Genomic DNA, 23,287 nt, shown 5'->3' with positions numbered 1-23,287 from the left:
ATAGTTATTATAGATATTATAGTTGTTAGGCCCCTGCTGGCCTAAAAGACGCAATAGTGTTGTATATAAAAAGCCGTCATAATGCTGTGTCAGTCAATAATAAACCTATGCCATGAAGTTTTCTACATTAGTTCAACCCTACGCTTACTCAACGTTTGCTCAACCAATTAGAGTAACGCGACAGCTTACCTGGAATTCGCCTCAAATAGGCGATGACTTATTATTTGATTACTTTATTAAACTGCGAACGTTTAAACGTCGATAGTTCCGTGATGTCAAAGAATTCCAGTTGCACTTCACTAGACTGCATTAAGTAATTTTTTTGTACTAGTCTCCAGCTCTCATAAATGTAGGCTGATTTTCGGAATGAGTCTGTTTAGGTTGCTTATTGCTACCCACTCAGACATTCCGTCTAACTTGCAACTCAATTGCATACTCTGTAACAATCACTCATCGCTATCACTGTGCACCAAATAAGTTGGGTCTTTCCACCATTTTCGAAAATTGTAAATGGTCATTGCATATAACTGTTAACAATATTTTAAATTTTACGGAAATTTTATCCTGCGGTGAACTATATTTAGAATCACATTTTTTGGTACTGTGTCAACACAATTTCACTTAGACTCGCACTGAGTCATCGTTCCGATCTGACATTGCATACTTCAATTTATCGTATTGTATCAGAACTAGAACATATTGTCAGGTGGATTGTGCGAACAGCACCAAACAGCTGTGATTCCCCCCGTGCCGTGACGGGTGAAATGGAAAATTATTTCCAATGAACGGGATATGGCAGGTGGCTGGTGGCAGCAGCGATTATCTGAATTCGTTCGTCAGCGGTAAGTAAGTATCTTCTCGCTAATATTTCCTGTTGCATAATTCCGAACGAATAGGTTTGTTTTCCAGGTAGTGGCGATTTATTGATAGTGTCCAATTAGTGGCCCGGCGTTTGTAAGTTTTTGTGATGAAGCAGATTGTGACACAGCAACAAAGGAAAAAAAAACAAAATGTAACAATCGCGGTAGTTCACTCACCAAAAAAGTGTCGCGCACACGCCGCCGGTTGCTGTACGACTGAGTAGTGATGACGTTTTTGTTGGCCATCAAATAAAATTAAACTTAGCGGAGCCTTTTCAATTCGGTAAAAGTGGGTGGTGCCACTGAATTTAATTTACAGTGCATATGGAAAATTTCAAATCAACATGGTAATATGCGATAAAAAGTGCCGATCGGATTAAGTACTCGGATTTACGGTCATGATTTTGCATTGTAGCGCGTAGACCTTCACAGAGTTTACTTCCCCACACGGATGAAAATATGCTATTTGGAAATGGATCAGTTATACATATACTGAAACGAAATTATAAATTAACAAAACTGGTAAAGGAGGGTCACTTCATCCTGCTGGTCAGTATCGCTATCATATATCGTTTGGTTAGGGCTGCACGTAACACAAACTTCATCTTGATGAGATACCTTACTACTAGGAAAGGTGAACCAGAGCAAGTATGAAAGCGCACGACATCATTCTTAATTATCATCGATATCCGAATATGGTTTTAGAGATTTTCAACCATGATGATGGTTATAGTAATCTAATTTTTTTTGTTAATCAGGTTCAAATATAAAATCGAAACAGTAGAGAAATCTGCGACAATTCCATATTAGAACCAGCAGCCTTGAAATTCATACTCAATTTATTTTTTAAGGAGCTTTTTAGGTACATATCTTAAGAACATCCAAATTTTTATGTATCTAGTAAAAGTTTGATCAAAGTTATAGTTCGGGCCAAAGTATATTTTTAAATGCGCATGTCATGTTTTCTATTTCTTTATGACATTGAATTTTAAGAGAATATCTAAATTCGTCATTGATTGATGTACTTCAATTTTTCTCGTGTTAATTTCAAATTCTAGTCATACTCATATGAGCGATTTTATTTGGTGGCCATATGCTTCAAAACTATAAAAATTGTTTAAAAGTCAGGATGAAATTTAAATTTTTTAGAAACGTTGCACTCAAACAAAATCGATTGCATTGTGATTTGAAACCAGCACCAGAACTTTTTAATCACTTTGAATTGTCCCAATACATCGACAAACTTTTTAAATTGAATTGAAATTAATATATGAAATAAAAATCAAACCTGTTTTATTACTGATTGTAATGAATTTAGAAATTAGAAATGGAAATTTTTGTAGCCGACATAGACTTCCTCCAAACAGACTTAAAGCAGTCTACTTGTTATTCTTAAAATTTGTTTCAAAATCTTTTGTAATGTAGTCCACTTGAATAAAAGACAGTTTCTACGTATATCTTACTAACGTTTTACTGCACTTATCTGATTTTATCCTTGAACTCTCGAAAAATAATGAACACAACTTGTTGATAAACCTTGCTATATCAGCTATACAAGCCTTCAAGGAACTTGAAGTTAATCATTTAAGAAAAATTAACACTCAATAAGCGAAGCTAAGCACTTTGAGCACCGTTCATACGCACCTTGATTGCTCACTAAGATGAAATTCTCCAAGAAAACACTTCAACGCAAACTTTTCTCTTCCAAATTTTGTCGGCTCCTTCAAATCACTTGAGTAAACAAAAACACCACCAGCTACGATTTGTTAGTAAAGTTTCCAAGACACTTGATCAAACCGGGCAACCGAAGACACCTCTCGTGACTAGCGCACGCAAGTGTTGTATAGAAACTACCGACGTTCACGGCTAGCCGCAGCAGAATGGCTCCGAATCGGTTCCAGCCAAGGATCCAAACTCGAACTTTTCATCAATCAATCCATCCCAGCTCAGAAGAAACCAGTCTTTTATATACCTACATAAACATTCATATCCCGCCGCAAGTAAGGCTCGCGCATTCGGGCACCACCCGCTCCGCTGCCGCTTGCGCCCGGCGAATGTGTACTCATTCACGTACACGCGTATTCATTCATGCTAGAGCGGAAGAAATGAACCTCCACCCCTTACACATAAACGAGCCCGCGGATTGGTTACGGCACGAGATTTACCTCTCGGCTCTTATCAGCGAGAAGAGTATCCGATTGGCGATTATTATCGGAAGGGTTCTCCTAACGGTACCGTTGCTGAACGGTTGTTTAAATGGTTGATTCCAAACTGAAAACCGAACGTGTAAAGTCAAAAGTACGAGGAAAATTGGTGACAATTCTTGAATAAAAATTTAATTAATGGACAAATAGTTTCGGCTACAAATATTCAAAGTTAGTAGAAAAAGTCGAACAAGTTTTAAAATGGTCCACTAAAAATCAGCATCAACACCAGTTACCAGTAACATTTTTTGAAAAAAATGTATTTCACGTTACACAACAATTTCTTAAAATTTTTGGTTCCATAAAGACTTAAACCACCAAGTCACAATCTCACATTCTTTCGTGATTGGCGATTATATCGCACTTTAAAGATTTTTGCGAGACTTGTAGCATCAAGTAACTATCGGGATAGTTATATAACTATCTGGAAAATCCACATCAGTTGACAAACGATATACGTTTATTGGCTTAAACAACTTGTTCGAAACATGAAATATTTGTCATTAAACGCATAATTTTTCGATCGAACGGGACATTTACAAGGGGAAGGGGAATTTTACAAATTTGTATACTTTCCGGACATTAACTCTTTCTAGGTTTGATTGAAATTGGGGTTTATTTCTAATTCCCGTTGTAGTAAGTAAAGCCATTCTAATTTTCATCATTTGTTGAATGGATTTAATGATTACTCCAAAAGTTCTTGTGCTGATTTCACTAAAACACACTTACCGTCCGATCCGTGAACTTTAAAATCACTGAAAAGCGATTATTGAAGCATATTATTGAAATTACGCAACTGACCTCATTTCTTAAATTCGTCGTACCGTTTTAAAATTCGTTCGTCAGAGTTTTTCATCGTCCGAACTAACGCGCGTGTATTTGTGTAGGACGGCATGGCAAATGTTATTCTACAAAATTTCTGCAGGTCAGGCAAGTTTTCCTGGCTGTAGAATAACGACAATGCCTTGCGTGAGTTATTTTCATTTACGAATGACGGAAATCAAAACGATTAGTAGACATTTTCTTCTTCGTCGCGCGAAAAAACGTAGAAAGCTTGGCTGGTAGGACTTCTTTAATGATAAAAAGCGTTTAAATAGATCTCAGCTCACTTTGATTGATCGCGTATGATAGACAACAAACTAAAATATTAGGGAATAACTAGTTTTGCATTGTGTGTCATAAAAATACAGATATTTTTAATAATTTGTGTTGGATAGGACGGGAATAGGCAATTACGACGAAGCAGCAACATACCCTAAATAATATGTAACCGGTTGAAATGAAAAGATCATGTCCCTGTTTTCTAGAATCGAAGTAATCGAAATCGCAGGTGTTTTAGATTGTCTTTTCAGGCCTGGATAGCAAAATCCTACTTACATGTGATCGGCTGAAGCGTCCATTCTTGACAGTGCCCGATATTTATGCTTATTTCAATAGTATCTCGATAAATTTTCATTATATTCTCCATATCAATCACTGAATAGAAAAATCTTTGACTGATTGATGCAAAATATCTCTATAATCTATTGAAAAACGACTGCTTGAGAAGCGTGCAAAACCTAACCACTTTTCGTTACATGTTCATGTTTCGTACTTCTGTGCACCCTAATATAGAAAACAAAACGTAGTTCTACGTTAAAAACATGCAAATTAAATTTATTTTTAAGAATAAGTTCAGATCCAGAGAGCTGTTAATGTTTATTCCAAGTTTTTGTAAGGCCATGGCATTTATTTAGTTCACTGATTCTCGGTTGAACATTGTAATACAATAATCCCCCCAATATGGACGCTAATAGGCACCGCGTTAATGGAAACCGTGTTAATGGAATCTACGTAGCGTATGGGAATTGACTTAATTAGTTCCAACATGGAATAACTCGTGACCTTCACCTTATAGAACGTTGGTGTCTTCGACAAAGTTGTTCAGCAGATCAAGGGCGTTTTCGTTGGATTGTAGCATTTCGGAATTATCTCACTACGTGGCGCTAGCGTATATGTAATATTTTTGTATAGGCTGTATCTTGCGCTGCTGACTATCTAGAAAGTTGAGGCGGGAAGATTGCTCACATGATTGCCACCTTCATGACGGCAAGAAAAGTAGCGCAGAACTGCCTCACTACGTGACGCTAGTGTATATGTGCTATGCTTGGACAGGCTGTATCTTGCGCTGCTGACTATCTAGAAGGTTGCGGTCTTCGGGAAGATTACTCAAATGACTATCACCTTCAAGATGGTATGGAAAATAGCGCAGAACTGACTCCAACGGACGGCGCTAGTGTATTTGTGATTTTTTGGTGTTTGCCATAATTCATGATTTTGGTCATGTACAAGAAGTTGCTTTCTTCGGTAAGGTTGTTTAAGTGACAGTGGTTATTTAACTAGTTGGAAAATTAGCTAATATTTTGCTCGTTATTTAACACAATGCTGGTCGCTTACAAAAATTCTCTATAAAATGCAATTGGCAGTCGATGAAATTCCTTAGAATTTTTTCACTCCTCGCATTTAACTTGCAACGGACATGAAAAATATATCGCAATACGAGAAAACTGAATTACTAAAAGTAACATTACGTATGCCGTTGACTTCACATTATTAATGCTGTGTGACATAAATGCCTGTTAAGTTGTTGCAAGTTTCGATTGAAAAAAATAGTGATAAAAATTAAAATATAGTTGTTCATGAATCATTAAGAATGTTTAGAAAGTAGTTGGAAATGTGTTAACGTGACTGAGACTAATTAAATAAGTGAGTTGGTGGGATTTCACTGGCCCTTTAGGAAGAAGTATTAATAGTTGGTGGATTAGCACGATAGATTTTTTTGAAAGCAGTAAATATTGCTAGTCTAATCTAATCTAATCTCACACTAACGCAGCCAATTCTGGAAGGTATCCTGGAAAATGTCGATTACTTGAATCAATTGCAGGCAGTAAATGTTGCAAGATAATAAAAATTGAGCGTCGAGCATTCAGCATCGCAAGACACACCCTGTATAAGAATACTACATATACGCGCCGCGAGTGCGCTATTTTCCATACCACCTTGAAGGTATCAGTCATTTGAGTAACCTTCCGGAAGACTGCAACCTTCTAGATAGTCAGCAGCGCAAGATACGGCCTGTCTAAGCATATCACATGTACGATAGCGCTACGTAGTGAGTCAGTTCTGCGCTATTTTTCATGCCATCTTGAAGGTGGCAGTCATTTGAGCTACCTTCCCGAAGACCGCAACTTCCTAAGTAGTCAGAAGCGCAAGATATAGCCTGTATAAGAGTGTTACATATACACAAGCGCCACGTAGTGAGACAATTCCACAATACTCTAATCCAATGAAAACTCGTTGATGTACTAAACAACTCTGTCGAAGACACCAACCTTCTATACGGCCAGGATCACGAGTTATTCCATGTTGGAACCAATTAAGTCAATTCCCATATGCTACATAGACTCCAATAAGGACGTTCGACCGCGTTAATGGAATCACTCGAGACCGTCCTTATTGGAAACGTTCTTATTCGAAACCGTGTTATTCGGGGAACTGTTGTACCTTGTTTGTCATCGTTTCTTATGTTTGCTACGTGGAATTATGGACATCATCTTCTTCTTCTAGCAGTTCAGAACCGGGGTGTCTCGTGGTGTACCAAGAACTTCTACGGATTAGTCTAACGAAGGAGGAAGAGTTGAAGAAAATTTTCAACCTCGACAGTGACTCGCTGTACGGAGGACCTTCAGTCTCGCTTATCCTGAGTTCGCCAAAAGGAAGTGTGGTGAGCCGTATGGATAATCTGCCCGACCAGGAGACGCGAGCAGACGATGATGGAGTACGAGACGACGCGTCATCTCGTATTACTCTCAAGCGACTCTTCAGTGCGAAGAAAAGGCGGCACAAGCGGTATCTCAACAAGGGATACACACAAGAAAAGGCCTGAAAACTGGCCCTTCACTCTGTCGACTAGCGAACGCAACCTCTCGAGCAGAGCAAGCGGCAATGGTCGACGGAGACTGTGTCGCCAAATACCAGCGCAAAAGGTCTAAGCATTAAGCGACCTAGAGTGCGTAAAAATAAAGAGTAGTCGGCACCCAAACCTCAAACAAGGGTTTCATATAGTGAGATGCCTCCAGCATCGCAATCACGTCAAGTGAGTATCCATCCGCTAAATTTACCGCGGATCAGCTTTGTAACGAAACCCTAAACTGCATTGCGGAACACAATTTTCCAGCCTTACGGCCAAAGTTCAAGAGCTGCCAGCTCAAGATCGGCTACCTGCTCCTCGTTTGTGCCGACATGGAGACAGTAAGCTGGCTGGAGACGACGGTGCTGTGGGGCACGCGTATGACAGCCTGTTGTGAACATACCTTAGTTGTTAGATCGAATTCAATTGAATAAGTTACCTTTGTTTAATATACAATGCATGTAAGGCACCAATTGACAGGTTTACGAGTATGCATACCAACGTACTCGTAAGGTTGGTTGACAAACAAGGATCCTATCCTTCGTGCATCGTCGTCTTTCTTTCGCAGACCATCACCGAGGTAAGTCGTTTGAGCTCTTGTGTGTCGGGTGATTTCCCAGCGGCTAGTAGATGGAACTCCGCAGGTACCAACCCTCAAGCCGTGGAATGAAGCGCTGTTACGAACATACATCATGAAGGTTCTTCCAAGGCCCCTTGTGTTCATGGGGTATTTCTCGAGCAGTGTGGATACCCCGAGCGAGACGATTCTCCGTCTGCTCCAAAATCAAAACGACGGTTTCTCTACACAAACGTGGCGGGTACTTCGTAGCAGAGGCAGTGTGGCAGGGAACACCGTTGAACTGGTGCTAGAGATAGACCCACTGTTTGCTAACCTGACTATCAAGTAAGGCTTCATGCTGAACTATATGTTCAGCAAGGCTCGCATGCGACAGGTTGACCGAGGAGCGGCCTGCTGCCGACTAGGAAATTCTGCACCAGGAGCAGGAGGAGCCTTCTACACTTTGTACGTATGTACTGCCCATAAATGGAAGACAGTCACATCTGCAAAAACGTGCAACTACGAAAAACGCTGTTGAAGCCACGACAATTTTTCTTTAATATTGAATCGATTTTGGAAACAAATCGTCCAAATCGTCATAAAATCAGTTGAATGTACATAACAGAATACTTTTACAAGCAATTGGTTCACAAGTGACCTAAAATTTGTTCCAAAATTTAGAAAAACTGCCGAAGTTACTGATATGCGTTTATTTGTGCTTGAATAAGCAAGAATAAACGCATAACAGTCACAAGTCACAGCCACAGCACACTATGAGATATGAGGCGGACAAAAATCAGAAAACTGACTTTCACTAATCCTTTTAATGAAATTTTCTATTGATAGTAAACACTTCAATTAAGAATAATCCCAAATAGCAAGTCTCTATACGATTTCGTTTCTGAGATAGAGGCTGTCAAAGTTGAAAAACGATATGACATATATGCTTTTTGCCAATTAAACACGTTTGGTTTCAAATTAATTTTTGAACACTATTTTCAAAGTTAAATCTTATATATTATACATCATTAGAAAGGCAATGAATTGAGCTTTCCGAAAAACAAATGGTTTAGACAGCTAGAGTAAAAATAATAATCATAAAAAGAATGAGAAGAAGAAAAACATGTAAAAATAAAAGAATTTTCTGCTTTGTTAGACGATAACTTTTTTTCTCCAGATATCTCCAGGTCAATTCCACATTCTGTGTACAGTCTCAGGTATATACTACCAAATTATGAAAGAATTACGTGCCACCATGCGCCACTCTGCGAAATATAGTGTTTTGAAAATTTCTAGTCACTATGGGAGATTTCAAGACTAAATATATTTCCAGCGAGTAACACACACACACACACACACACACACACACACACACACACACACACACACACACACACACACACACACACACACACACACACACACACACACACACACACACACACACACACACACACACACACACACACACACACACACACACACACACACACACACACACACACACACACACACACACACACACACACACACACACACACACACACACACACACACACACACACACACACACACACACACACACACACACACACACACACACACACACACACACACACACACACACACACACACACACACACACACACACACACACACACACACACACACACACACACACACACACACACACACACACACACACACACACACACACACACACACACACACACACACACACACACACACACACACACACACACACACACACACACACACACACACACACACACACACACACACACACACACACACACACACACACACACACACACACACACACACACACACACACACACACACACACACACACACACACACACACACACACACACACACACACACACACACACACACACACACACACACACACACGCCAACGCGCGCGCTCAGATAACGTGATCAACGTGAAATGATGTCAACAGAAGAAGCATTTAGTGTAATCGTATTTAGAAACTGGGTTAAGCAAATTTCAATATGAAATAATTCAGAGGGAGTCACCATCTAGATTTCCTACTTACGACATTATTGGAACTATGAAGAAAACATGCGCCCCTCCTGCTAAGTTCATCGAAGAAACGTCTTCGTAAATTTAAAATTCCAACCCAATTAAGTGCGCTGAGTTCTTAGACCTATGGCCTATTTTAAGATCTATCTTCTAGATCTGTTGAACTTATGGACCAATTTCGGTAAATCTTACAAAGTTTATATGGGACGAAAGTATTTTGCAAATGAAATATATTGTGTGACATTTGATTGCGCCATCTCCGAGGAAACGTTGGTAGACAATTGATTACTCAAACGCATATATAGAAACTCATACGTGTATATATAAATTCATACATACATACATACATACAACCAGACATTTGTCGATCTCATCGACCTGAGTTAAACAGTGAATGACACTCGGCCTTTGGGCTTTGCTAAAAAGTCAGGTCTTCTACCGTGCGGCAATTTTTCTTCTGTTCTGGGTTCCTTTTATGATTTTTTGATGAGTTTCAACTTAAAACCAAATTTTGTTGAGTTTGGCCACTGGGAAAAAAAGAATTGAGCCGAAAGGCCGATTTTGAAATTTTAAGGAATAAGGGACTTTTAACATTTTATGACCGCCATCTTGTCCAATATAAAAAAAAAAACATTTATACATTTGAAGACAGGATTTACAGTCTTAATGCAAAAAACAGATTGAAAATCGGTTGGTAATTGATCATAAAACGGCGATTTTACAAAATCCTAATATATGATTTTTCGCATACGACGAAGGTAAAAAGTCAAACCCTTGTCAAAATATGTTCGTCAAATGTTTGCAAATGTACTCTAAGAACATATTTTAATCATACAAACTAGGAAAACATAAAAAAAAAACCTAAAAAGAATTCGAAAATATTTTTGTCCGCCTGCTTGTATGGAAATCCCCCATAGTGCCTTGATCCTTGCGTTGTCGGTGGCTCGGCAGTACTTTCAAGACCACGTGTTGTTTTGATAATTCACGTGCTCGTTCAATTCAATTGTTCAAAATGTCCTTTTAGACTCAAATCTCTTCATGCCATTTTCTCCTTTTTATTGTAATTTGTTATCTTGAATTTACAGTGAGGTCCCATAACGTGTCCGAGTATGACCAATGTGATTCTGGACACTATATGTGACAACAAATGAACTATTTCAAACTAGTTTTGCAATTTCGAGTACGGACTTAGAGAAGTCACATGTTGCATTTTAGTTAAATTCAGAAACTGATCCCCGTAGAGGTATCTGGAACATTCACGGACATGTTTAGATGTGGCCAATGTCGTCTTGAACACTTTATAGGACTACCAATAGTCTAGATTTGCCGTGTATTTATAGATGTCACATGATGGGTTTGTTGTAATTCAAGGTGCTTCCATGTTCAAGTCCCATATATTCCGGAGCTTGTTCCCACTGTAACTTCGGAATCGTACATCCGATCCAAATTCTCCTCAATAGTGTTCTTCTAGGCCATGAAATCTTCCGTTTAGTAGTTGCTGCAGTCGAATCGGTCCAGATATTTCCAAAAAACAGATACTTATTGATATATTTTCACTACTGTGACTGTTATGCGTTTATTTGTAATATGGGACTGACATAGTTTGATATTTTTTTCAACATCTTGGGAACAAACATAACTTTTTAGTTTGAAATATTGAAAGAACAGTTAATTTAAAGATGATTTCCAGGTTTATCTCAAAAGTGGTGAAAAGTCAGATGGGACTGTTATGCATTTATGGGCAGTGTAGTCCCTACCGGTCCTTGGCGCTCTGAACGAAAGACTTGGACAGATTCAACTTTTTAGTCACATCTCTGACCGAAGCATTGGGATTCCGCTTTGACGACACGTTTGTGATCCTGAACACTATTGGAACATTCATTCTGACCGTATTTCTCCTTTCGTTCGATGGTCTGTTAGTCTGTTAGAGTTTGTTAGTATCGATTAATCACACGACTCACCATTGACTGCACGATTCCGAGATGTTTTCCGATGCCATGATGAGAGCGTTGAGGATTTTCAAGGTGCTTGCGCAATATCAATTCGCGACGTTGCTTCTCGGGTGACGCCATTTTTCCAATTTTCGAAAAACTGACAGCGATAAAGATTCAGTGTAAACAATACACTCTAAACTACTTCTAAGCACATTTTCAAGAGAAAATACTCAGCGGGTAATTTTCTACAGTATTTTCTCGTATTCTGGTTGGTACCACGAGGAGGTAGAGATAGGAGTTGTTGTGGGTTTTATATGTTGCCTACAGGTACGCGACGTACTGGCATATTAGTATCCGAGGCTACTTCCATAACTATCCATAATAATTGATTTTCAGTAAAAGTTTGAATGTAATTAGCCTCACAGTTTGTACTACTCGAAGACTAAAGAACTCAAGACAGGGCATAGTAGATGGCTCGCATGTACACAACAAAGGACGATATCTTACGCCATCTCTTATCTCCACAGTGTTACTACTGCTAAAATGTGTTAGCGGTCGCAACCATCTTTTTTTTACGAATAGAGAAATCTACTAAGCACCAGAGAAGATACGGTACTACCAGACACCTGAGAAAACAACTCAGGGTGTGGGGTTGGGTATCCCGACCCCCCTAATGGGGCGTGAGGATCCAGACCCACTAAAACCCTTCTCGAGTTTCCAACCTCAATCCCCCCTGGCACCACCTTATCGGTATTACTTCAGGGAGGGGCTATTGTGCTTAACGCACCCTCTTAGATAACTGCTGGACTATGGTAATAATGCTGTTTACTCGCCGTTGGTCGGCTCTCCAGCGGTTTTGCGGCTCAAGTACAATTTGGGTAGCAGCTGCATTGACCGTTCCCAGACGTCTGAGCTAGAACACATCCTTTGGACTAAGTTAACCGGAGTAGTGTCCTGTCCGCTCACTGCCATCATGTTGCTTCTCGCGCCCACGAAACGAGGGAATATAAAGAAAACATGTTCTACAGTTTCCTCTACATCCACGTATTCAGGACTACGCATGCCCAAACTTGTGCAGATACTGTCTAAAACAACCATGCCCTGACTGAATCTGTGTCAGGTGGAAGTTGTTTTCATTGTGGCGCCTGTCGATCCACCCGGATACTTCCGGAATAAGTCGGTGTGTACACCAGCCCTTTGTGGAATCAGACCATGCCCGCTGCCATGTGGTCATCGAGGCCGATCTTGTGGTACTCAGTATGCCTCTAGTTCTCCGTTGGTCGAAGCACTCTACGTCCTCGCTGATGATGATGCCAATAGGCATCATACCCGCTAAGACGCAGATTGCGTAATGTTAAACTGTGCGATACGCACTCACCACTCTCAAGTACATGAGACGATAGGTACTTTCCAGCTTACCTAAGTAGCTTTTGATACCTAACGCCGATGACCAAACCGGCCCGCCATACCTAAGTATGGACTGGACTACATTGGTTTATACCCTTCGATTGCTGCCATATACCGCAGAGCTATTAGACATCATATGAGACAATACCGAAATAGTTGTGGAAGTGTTCTTGCAGGCACAGTCGACGTGGCTCCAGAACTTCAGCTTGTCGTCGACCATGACTCCCAGGAGTTTTAAGGACCGCGTTGACGAAATAGTGCAGTCCCCGACGCTGATATTTGCTTGCTGCACCGACTTGCGGTTGTTCACCACGATAACTTCCGTTGTATGACGCGCGAGCTCCAGTTTCCTGGAGCGCATCGAATCTCCAACAATGCTTATAGAGTTGGCAGCCGTCATCTCAACCTCTCTGGTAGATTCACCGTCGACTTCCAAGGTGATGTCGTCCTCAAAGCCGACATTCACCACCTCTACCGGGAACTTTAGCCTCAACACCTTGTCATACATGACGTTGCACAACACCGGGCCCAGTATGGAACCTTGCGGAACCCCTGCGGTGATTGGAACGCACTTCTGACCCGCCTCTGTGTTGTAGCATAGCACACGATTCTGGAAATAATTTTCCAGAATCTTGTACAGCTACACCAGCACTTGGACGTTCCGAAGCGAGCTGGCTATGGAGTCCCAGCTAGCGCTATCAAACGCATTTCTCACGTCGAGCGTGACAACTGCGCAATAACGGATACCTGTTCTCTTGGGCTGGATTACCATCTCGGCTGTCTTAGTGACAGACAAGATAGTATCCATCGTAGATTTGCCTTTTCGGAAGCCGAATTGGCTCCTTGAAGGACCGTTTGTACCCTCAGTGTAGTGTACGAATCTGTACGAAGTGTACGAACCCCTCTCCAGCACCTTGCCGGCAGTATCGAGTAGACAGATCGGCCTATATGACGAGGGGACCCGTAGGTTTTCCCGGGTTCGGCAATAGGACCAGGTACTGTCGCTTCCATCTGTCCGAGAAGTGGCCATCTTCCAGGCATCTACTCATTACTGCCCCGAATAATTCGGGAGCCTCTAAAAAGCCGCTTTAATGCCCAAATTCGGGATTCCGTCTGGTCCCGGCCTTGCTCACCTTTAGGGATTTAGCGATCTCAATGAGTTCCTCGTTCGGAACCGTCGCTTCCTCCCTGACCTCTAAACCGCCGTCGCCCACGTTACTATGGTCGCAATCATCTGAAAAAGTGTATGCATGTGATGTTGATGTGCGATATCATCCAATGATATCAGCGTGGTAGTGATGTTAGAATGATGACACGTACACAAATTAGCATTTGTCACCGTCGTCCATGGACTAGTACCTGTCTATAGAGATTTGACGAATGTCCAGTTTTGAGTTCTGTATTCTTCGTACTAATGTTATTTCTTAGTTTCTTTACCGAAGACATTCAGCACGCTACTATAGTAGCGGCATTCATCACAAGTACACAGATAGAAAACTGATCTCCAAAACGAGCAAAATGACTCATGATTCCAGGTTTCTAGCTTATGATTTATGAAAATACACCATGAATAATAGTCATGATATCATTGTACTGCTTCTTGCAGTACAACATAACGCAAAATCATGAACTATTGTTCATGATTTTGTGCTGTCTGATATGGCAGTTCAGTCATGATTTGACAGAAATTCGCATTTCATGATTTCATGATTCCATTCATGGCATTGGAATCAATTTTTTTCCGTGTAACTGTTAGACCACAAGACAATTGCTGGGCTAATGCTGTGATCCTATTGAGTCTTATAGCTCCTGCCAGTCGAACACAACGAATACATACAACGAGTGACTTGTTGGACCATCCTACGTCGAGGACAACTGGAAGATAACGAGTTGTACCATGTGTATAAAGATGTGTGTTGTAGACCAGGATGAAACTAGCTCACCGTACCACTTGAGCCGCGAAAAATGCCCAACGAGAAGAGTGCTCCAACACACTAACAGATCGGGATTCGGGGCCAAACTTTAATTAAATAACTCTGAGTTTGTGGCCACTAATCGAATCCTTGTAATCAGATCTTTATTCGCTCTAACGGATCATTTATTGTACTACTTATGAACTACATTTTCGCTTATTTATAGCTTTTCCAGTTAACAGTGTATGAGTGAGGCGTATAAGATCGTTTCGCATAAGCAAATGTTCGAATTTTGCCTCATCGACCAAGTGACGATATGACATTTGTGCAGTACTAGCCTCACCTGTTATACTCTGTGCTACAACAGTGTGTATGTTGTCAATCAATTAAAACACGGCAGACTACAGTTGGCGTGAGTTGGCCACGTAGCGAGCATGCCGGAAGGACGTTGGATGTGCGCTGCCGACGAGAATGCTCGAGAAGCATGTATTCGGAGAGATTGAAGAATATCAGCCAAAGACCGAGTACCGTATAGCGGATTTGTGGATTTGACATAAACTCGATGCTTCGGACTGTGTCATAAAAGTAGTTAAGTAAATTATTACTTTAAAAATATCGTTAAAGTACAAAGTGGTCAACTGATACAAGGTCTTTGGTACCTACTAACTAATCTGTATGACGATTGTTTATGAGCGGTTTTTAAGATAGCCACGATGTATAATTAAAATACAAAAAATATGTGCTATTTTATTACCTTATATACACTCGCATGCTAACAGCTCCGGGGAAATCGTACAATAATTTTTTCATTTGCTCTCAAAATAAAATAATTTCCTGCTTCTACTAATCAGGTTGATGCACTGAAGTACGGAACCATTTAGCCCTCAGGTGAATTCAATAAGTTGTTTTTGTCTCGTTATTAGCAAACACTCGTCGCCCAGGTTAAATAATTCCTGCTTTACCCTTAACAAGTAAACATGTATGACATTGCAAAACACTCTACTGGTACAGGTAGATATAACTGTGAAATTCCCGTTTGTCCGCAAAAAGATATACGTTTTTTTTTTTGCTTCAATTTGGATGTAATTGGATGAGTCAGACGATATTAGATGCATGAAATTGCGCAAAATATTTGTCATGGAAGGTCATGTTATTTAGTAAAAGTAGTATCATAATAAGTTGAGTGTCAAGCGATGTGGTATTTTTTGTGTATCATGTTCAAGTTTGAGGTTATTGATCATTACAATGTTTCAGATTCGGGTTCTAGGGTCGTGAACCGTTTGGCGAAATTTTTCAATAATTTTTTTAAGGCTGAAGGCAGCTTTAAATTCGCTCAAGTTATTATGTATCTGAATATATAAGTTAAAAATTACGGGTTTGTTTACATTTGAGTTTTGCATACACTTTCTTGATAGGTAACCGTTTATAATTGATCATTTCTACAACTTGCTATGTCACATATGAATATCGATTGCAAACTAAATATTGAAACTATCTGACTATATTGGTGTCGCTCTGGGTTTGTGTGGGAACTATACCTACGTATTTGAACATATGATTAGTCATTTTAATATGCGCAGAACCTAGGCCGTTACCTGCAGATCTGAACAGATCCAAGAAAAGCTTATTTTCAGCCTTCGAAACGATAGAAATATTTGGCGCACCGTTATCATGTACAGCAAGCGACGAACAAGGAGATTAAATATGTTTAAACATATACTGTATTGAATAACGATGATTGAAACCGCTCTGACACAAAAGTGATACATTTGATAATTGATCGGCATTTTTTCGGGTGACACCAAGCTCCATTAGTCATCCTATTGTGGGTATAATTTTTACAGTCTAGAATAATATTATCAAACTCATTATCGAAAAATGGCAATTTTCAATTTATCCCAAACCGTATTTTTTAAATGGCGGATGTGAATATCAATTTACTCTAGTAACTATCGGGCACTTGTTCTAGTGCACTAGCTCCGAAAGCAATTTCCCCAAATGAGTACAGCTGGTTTCATGTGTCGATGTACCGAATGAGTCATGGCGGTTTCGGCTACACGGTTGAAGGCGGTTGTATTCATTGCTATAGCAAAGTGATTAATCAAACCATTCAAAACCAGCTCGCCGTTTGACAGTTTTGATAATGCTTCTATATTCGATAGCAAGATTGTGTTTGGTTGCAATGAAACTTAACATCGCTTTGTTGTCATTAGGCGAGGTTGAACATAAATAATTAGGCTTTAGCTACCGAAGAAAGTAGGGAAATTATGGTTGCAATAAGGGCTGCTAACCGGTAGGTCAGATGAATCAGAAATAAAATTATCGTCATCGACAAACTTGTAAGTTAAACTACGCGATTCATAACAAGTGAAAAATTAGAATCAAAATTAGCTCTAGTATTGAGTGTACGCTCTGATGTTGGCCGGAAGATCCCGTCACATTTAGTGTAGGGCCTTTTTAATGCACGCAACGCAATTGACATCACATTGCTCTTCGTACGGTTGTTATTCGTAATGGAGAAAGATTAAAATATATATAGTGGCTGACAAACGAAGTATAAGAACTGTCATCACCCATTTTACAGGAAAAACGAGAAAAAAAACAGCAAAACCTATTATATTGGAGAACAACGTCCTTTGATTAGTTAATTGTGCCGTGAGCCTGTACCAGAGAAGAGTGTCACAACGGTAGTTCCGTAGAAAACTAGATCCCAGGTATGGCGAAAACTGGATCTTGGAAGTCGAAAGCTGGTGTGATAACATGTATCACAAATTTTACGTTTTCAACGATTTTTTCGAATATTTGGCCTTCATTTTCATACTGAAAACGTGGCAAAAATGTTTCAGTTTAACGTTGACTAAACACTGCTCATCGATATGGAACTATACCCAAGTAACCAGTAAGCACTAAACACTAGTACTTTGACAACATTGTATAAGCATACAGAACTATGATTAAAAGCTTATTTTTCTTTATATACTTCTGTAGAACTCACATAATGCTAAAAAGGCGAAATAGCGGGTTATTAAAATGTTACGCCACAAGCATTCAATAAACATTATTAAGTAGTGTTTGTTTGTGGCTTAATCGAAACATCACTTTGTCTTCATTATCGACGTATCGAAAAAGTATCGACGGCATATCGTTTGCTTGTTATGGAAAATAAAAATAGATTCGGTCGCGATTTAAAAAACTAAAAAACAAGCGATTTTTTTGGAAGCATCTCAAGGAAAGCAGGATAAACAGAACCATTTTTTGAAATGCTGAATAATGTTACCACCTAGACACGGGCTCGAACCGGAAGTGCAACCTGATTCTTTTCCTTGCACCTTTGCTACCTAAACCATAGCGGACGTGAGTTGAAATTAGTCGTATTTAAATCTTGGTGATATTCCCTCTCATATCATAGGTATACTTGTCCTGCATTACCAATAGGGTAGAAAAAGACGGCAACCGTCAGGTGGAAGAGGGCACAAATAGTGCCCGTATAATAGCAAAATAAGAAGTCAAGTACAAGCCGTTTATCAACACTTACGGGTCGTTTTAATGCAATTGACTAAATGCATTATATTGTAACGTTATATGCGCATATATTGCTTTCTTTAATGCTGATTTACGTTAATGCTTCTATGCAGCAACAATATTAATATACGTTTTATAAGCATTAAGATTGCTAATATACAAAAGTTTGGCACTAGGGATGCAGAATTATTTCCAATATACGGTTTTGGATTAATGCTTATGGTTACTTGGGTATGGCAATGAATCCCGTTTTTCTTGTTGTCTAAAAAGTGGCGATTTCCGGTGCCGTTACCCTATGAGTTTGCTATAACTCTCAGTCATGTCACATTGAGTTTTATCTTTGGCAAACCAAGATGCTCCTACCTTATACCGAATGCTTTGCGGAGACTGGTTTAATGCATTATTAAATAACTAATTAATTAGAAGACTATTTACTCCTATAGCAACATCAGCATGAGTTAACAAAATTAATGGGGCCCGCGCAGAAATACGTGCTAAGGCTTGTTCGCGACAAAATCTGGACACCTCAATTTTGCAATAAAACAAATTTGCTAGAAGTTTAATCCATGAAACAATTTTATTTCATTTACACGTGTATCGTTAATAATTATCAAACAAATTAACATTACTTAGTTTTTTTTCTAATACCCGTCGTAATAAGTAAAGCCATTCTAATTTTCATCATTTGTTGGTGGATTTAATGAATACTACAAAAGTTCTTGTGCTGATTTGACTAAAACACACTTACCTTCCGATCCGTGAACTTTGAAATCACTGAAAAGCGACTATTAAAGCATGTTATTGAAATTACGCAACTGACTTTATTCCTAAAATTCGTCGTACCGTTTTAAAATCCGTCCATCAAAATAATTTTTCATCGTCCGAACTAAAAATCAGAACAATGTTTACGAAGCTATCGCGCATGTATTTGTGTAGGACGGCATGACAAATGTTATTCTATAAAATTTCTGCAGGTCAGGCAAGTTTTCCTGGCTGTAGAATAACGACAATGCCTTGCGTGAGCTATTTTCATTTATGAATGACGGAAATTAAAACGATTAGTCGACATTGTCTTCTTCGTCGCACGAAAAAACGTAGGAAATTTGGCTGGTAGGACTTCTTTAATGATAAAAAGCATTTAAATAGATCTCAGCTCACTTTTTGTGTGTCATTAAAAATGCATATATTTTTGATAATTTGTGTTGGATAGGACGGGAATAGGCAATTACGACGATGTAGCAACATACCCTATTTGGTCTGCATGAAACATTGGCGAACTTTGGAGTTTACCCTTCCCATGAGGGTCAGTGAAGACTTGTTTGCAACCAATTTAGCTGCGTTTGTCCAAGATTTTCGAAATTTATCTATAGTCGTTGCTTGTTGTTTGTGCTGGGACAGCTCTCTCTTCACCAAAGCCCAATACCGCTCGATGGGGCGTAACTCTGGACAATTAGGTGGATTCGCCTCCTTTGGTACAATATGGACTCCATTAGCATCATACCATTTCAAAACATCTTTTGCGTAGTGACAGGATGCCAAATTAGACCAAAACAGCGAGGGTACATCATGGCTGTGTAGGAACGGTAACAATCGTTTCTGCAGGCATTCTTCACGGTATATTTCCTTGTTAACCGTTCCCGTACTGATGTAACTTTTGCTTGCTCGACCACAGCTGCATATGGCCTGCCATACTAAATATTTTTTGGAAAACTTGGCTTTCTTCTTTGTTCCAAAATGCTCTGCAGCGCCATTCCGTTCCATGGCAGTGTAAAAAGATATACCAGGGAGCTGTTTAAAGTCTTCTAGGACATACGTTTCATCGTCCATTATAACGCATGGAAACTTCGTTAAATATTCGCGGTAAAGCTTATGAGCGCGTGTTTTGGCCGTCGTATTTTGCTTATCATTACGGTTTGGCACAGTCCTCACCTTGAAATACCTCATGCCTTGTCGTTGCTTAGAAGTGTGCACGAGTGTTGGCGACATTTTTATTTTACGAGCAATGCTACGTACAGAAAGATCTGGTCGCCTCCGTAATAGTTGTTTTACTTTCGTACCCTTGTGGTGGTTTTTTTTCATGTGTGGACTCATTACTGCGACCAGTATAGTTGATCTATTGTAATATCGCCCGGGCGTTTGCTGTATGACCTGCACTGCATTTCTTTTTGCTATAATCGCTATTGAGTGAGCGGTATGCTTATTAAATATATGCGTGCTTGTGTGTATTGGGGTTTACCCTTCCTTCAAAGCTTGATCTACTTAACCCGCTTATTCCTCGCTACCAGCACTATCCCATACTATAGCCGTCCCTGGCGAGGACTCATTCGTACCTCTGACCAGTACACTTAGCTATAGGAGGGACTTTTGCACTGTCAGGAGGCTTCAGTGGGTAAATATAAAGAATTCAGCGTGAAGGAAGGGTATATGGAGGGGCCTGAGAATAAACCCATGCTAAAGTCACTTGACATCGAATGGCTTGATTCTACTAAGATTCGAACCCACGACCACTCGCTTGTCAAAGCAGACTCGGTAACCTTGCGGCTACGGAGCCCCCCGTGTGGTAGTTCCTCAGATCCGTTTTTGTTCCACTTCCCTTCTTCTTAGCTGTTGTCAACCGAGTATCGAACGATTTTAAAACACTGTGAACAGTAATTGGAGGAAATCCAAGCTTTTTGGTAAGTTTTCTTAACGAGAGATCCGGATTTTCATTGCGACCGCACACAATTGCTTTACACACCTGCTCTTCTTTCGACGCCATTTTACGCTGAGCGCTTGTAATATAAACAAGTGTTATATTTTCAGAAAGAACAGACATACGTCTACCACTCTGCAAATTATTTCACTTATTGTTAAGGGGACAGAAACGACCAAAAATTTTGAAAAAATCATTACTTTTTTGTATCAGATTTTGACTCTGCAATCTTTTCCGCTTATTTTGATACTAAATTTGTAATGATCCGACCACGGAAAGTGGCCGAAAAACGATCATACACATAAGCATTCCAGTGCGGCGTGGAACAACCTCGGCCGAATAAAACGCCGCTCCTGAAAAACCATGATTTTTAAACTTTATGTACCTTTTTCTCAGAAACTACACAACGTATTGGAACTAGGGATGCTATACCGGTTTTACCGAAACCGGTTTTACCGGTATTACCGGGCTATTTTCCAATACCGAATTACCGGTTTTTCCACGATCGAAAACCGGTATTTTCGGTATTTTTTTACGTGATCAAATAATAACTCAAGAAGCCTGAATCGCTGGTAAAAGTTTTGAAGCATAGGGTAAACTTAATTTCATGATTGAAGTTTCTACAAATAATAACTCAATTATGTAGTTCTTCCAAAGGGAACATCCCGAAATACCTCACCGCTGCCAGCATAGAACTAGAGTGCCTCGTGTTTTTCAAGCAGTCGTCTCCATTCAACTCGTTCCACTCCATGGGCTACTCGTCGCCAATTTCCCATTTGTCTCAGAAGTCGCAAATTTGATCGAGCTATTTTGCATGTTGAGCCCCTCTGTTCCTGGTGCCGATGGGGTCGTTGAAGAGAACTGTCTTCCGGCATCTTCGACGTGTCCATCCCACCGTAGCCTACCAACTTTCGTCAGCTGTACGATGAATCTCCCCGAGCAATGCCTTTGGTTCGTGATTTATGCGCCTTTGCCACTCTCTGCTTTCAGTTTGTACTCCACCAAATATCATCTGTAACATCTTCCGGTCAAACACGACAAGGGCGCGTATTTCCACCGTGAGCGATGTCACAGCTTCAAGTCCGTAAAGAACTACCGGCTAAATAAGGGTTTTGTACATTGCCTGCTTCGTACGGCAGCGTATGCTTCTTGATCGTAGCGTTTTGCGAAGAGCAAAGTAGGTCCGATTTCTTGCTCGTATGCGCCAAATAGTTAAGAATATTGCGTAACAGAAGAAATGTGCGATATCAGTGAAGCTGTTCAGAAAATCTTCGGTGAAAATACTCTGTTAACTCTAGAGAAATGTCAGAACACAACACGGAAAAGAAATTCTTTCGGTTGCTAGGACAAACTGGAACAGAAATAACTTTATGTTTAGTTAGAATAACCTGTTGGCAGGGCTGAGAAAATTCTGCGGGCTTCAATCATCGCTTCGATCGTTTCTGTCCGATCTGAGAAGCTTTACATATGCGATGAGAAATTCATGAAGAAAGAAGATTTTGTCGCAGTGCTAGAACCAGTCTGCTGCTGTCGAATTGCTGTACCGGAAAAATTGCAAACTTTACGAACTGCGAACTCTAAAACTACTCTCGGAACACCTTTCAGGTACCGCACAACTGCTGTTCGAGTTACTGTATCGGTAGAATTTCAGAGAGAGCGCGTATATTTAAATTTATTCGGTTTATAATTATCCGCACTATTCGGGATGACTTTGTAATATTCTTCAAGTTGAAAGTTTTTTTATTTTAAAAGTCAATGGAATAAATTCAGAAACCCAGTAGGCAGAGGAACCAAATCAAATGAACTTTCAGTTTTTATTTATCATAAATGTCAGTATTCAGTAAACTCTTGAACAAGGGTTTTCCTAGACACAGTTCTAATTTACCACTAGGAATTATTCTTTCTTTCTCTGTGGACACCGAATGAAGATTCTCTGCCTCCGGAAGATTTTCATTAACATTTGTTCTCGTTTAAAAGATGACATGGTAAATGCTCTTCGCATTGTTAAATATTATTATTTTAATGAACTAGCTCAATTAAAAAATTTGACTACCATTGATTATGGAAAGATTCTCTTCAAATCATATAATTTTTAAATGCAGTTTTCAAATGTTAACTTTTACCGGTTTTTTACCGGTTTTACCGGTATTGCATTTATCAATACCGAAAAACCGGTTTT

General features: G+C 39.8%; 1 protein-coding gene across 2 annotated transcripts in view; it reads right to left on the bottom strand.

Moving 5' to 3' along the window:
• Window positions 1-23,287, bottom strand: part of LOC128732953 (sodium-coupled monocarboxylate transporter 1) — a 75,933-nt gene that overhangs the window by 30,428 nt on the left and 22,218 nt on the right. The window contains exon 1 of one of the 2 annotated variants that reach the window (XM_053826436.1): window positions 2,505-2,714. The exons of the other annotated variant lie outside the window; for it this stretch is intronic. The gene's annotated coding sequence lies outside the window, so the exon portion shown is untranslated. Of the gene's footprint in view, window positions 1-2,504; window positions 2,715-23,287 lie in introns of those variants that run through there. 2 annotated transcript variants of the gene reach the window in all.

Source organism: Sabethes cyaneus, chromosome 1 (genome assembly GCF_943734655.1).
Source record: "Sabethes cyaneus chromosome 1, idSabCyanKW18_F2, whole genome shotgun sequence".
In the NCBI taxonomy this organism is placed as follows: domain Eukaryota; kingdom Metazoa; phylum Arthropoda; class Insecta; order Diptera; family Culicidae; genus Sabethes; species Sabethes cyaneus.
Note: the sequence above shows the minus strand (reverse complement) of the source record. Positions and strands in the feature narration are given on the sequence as shown.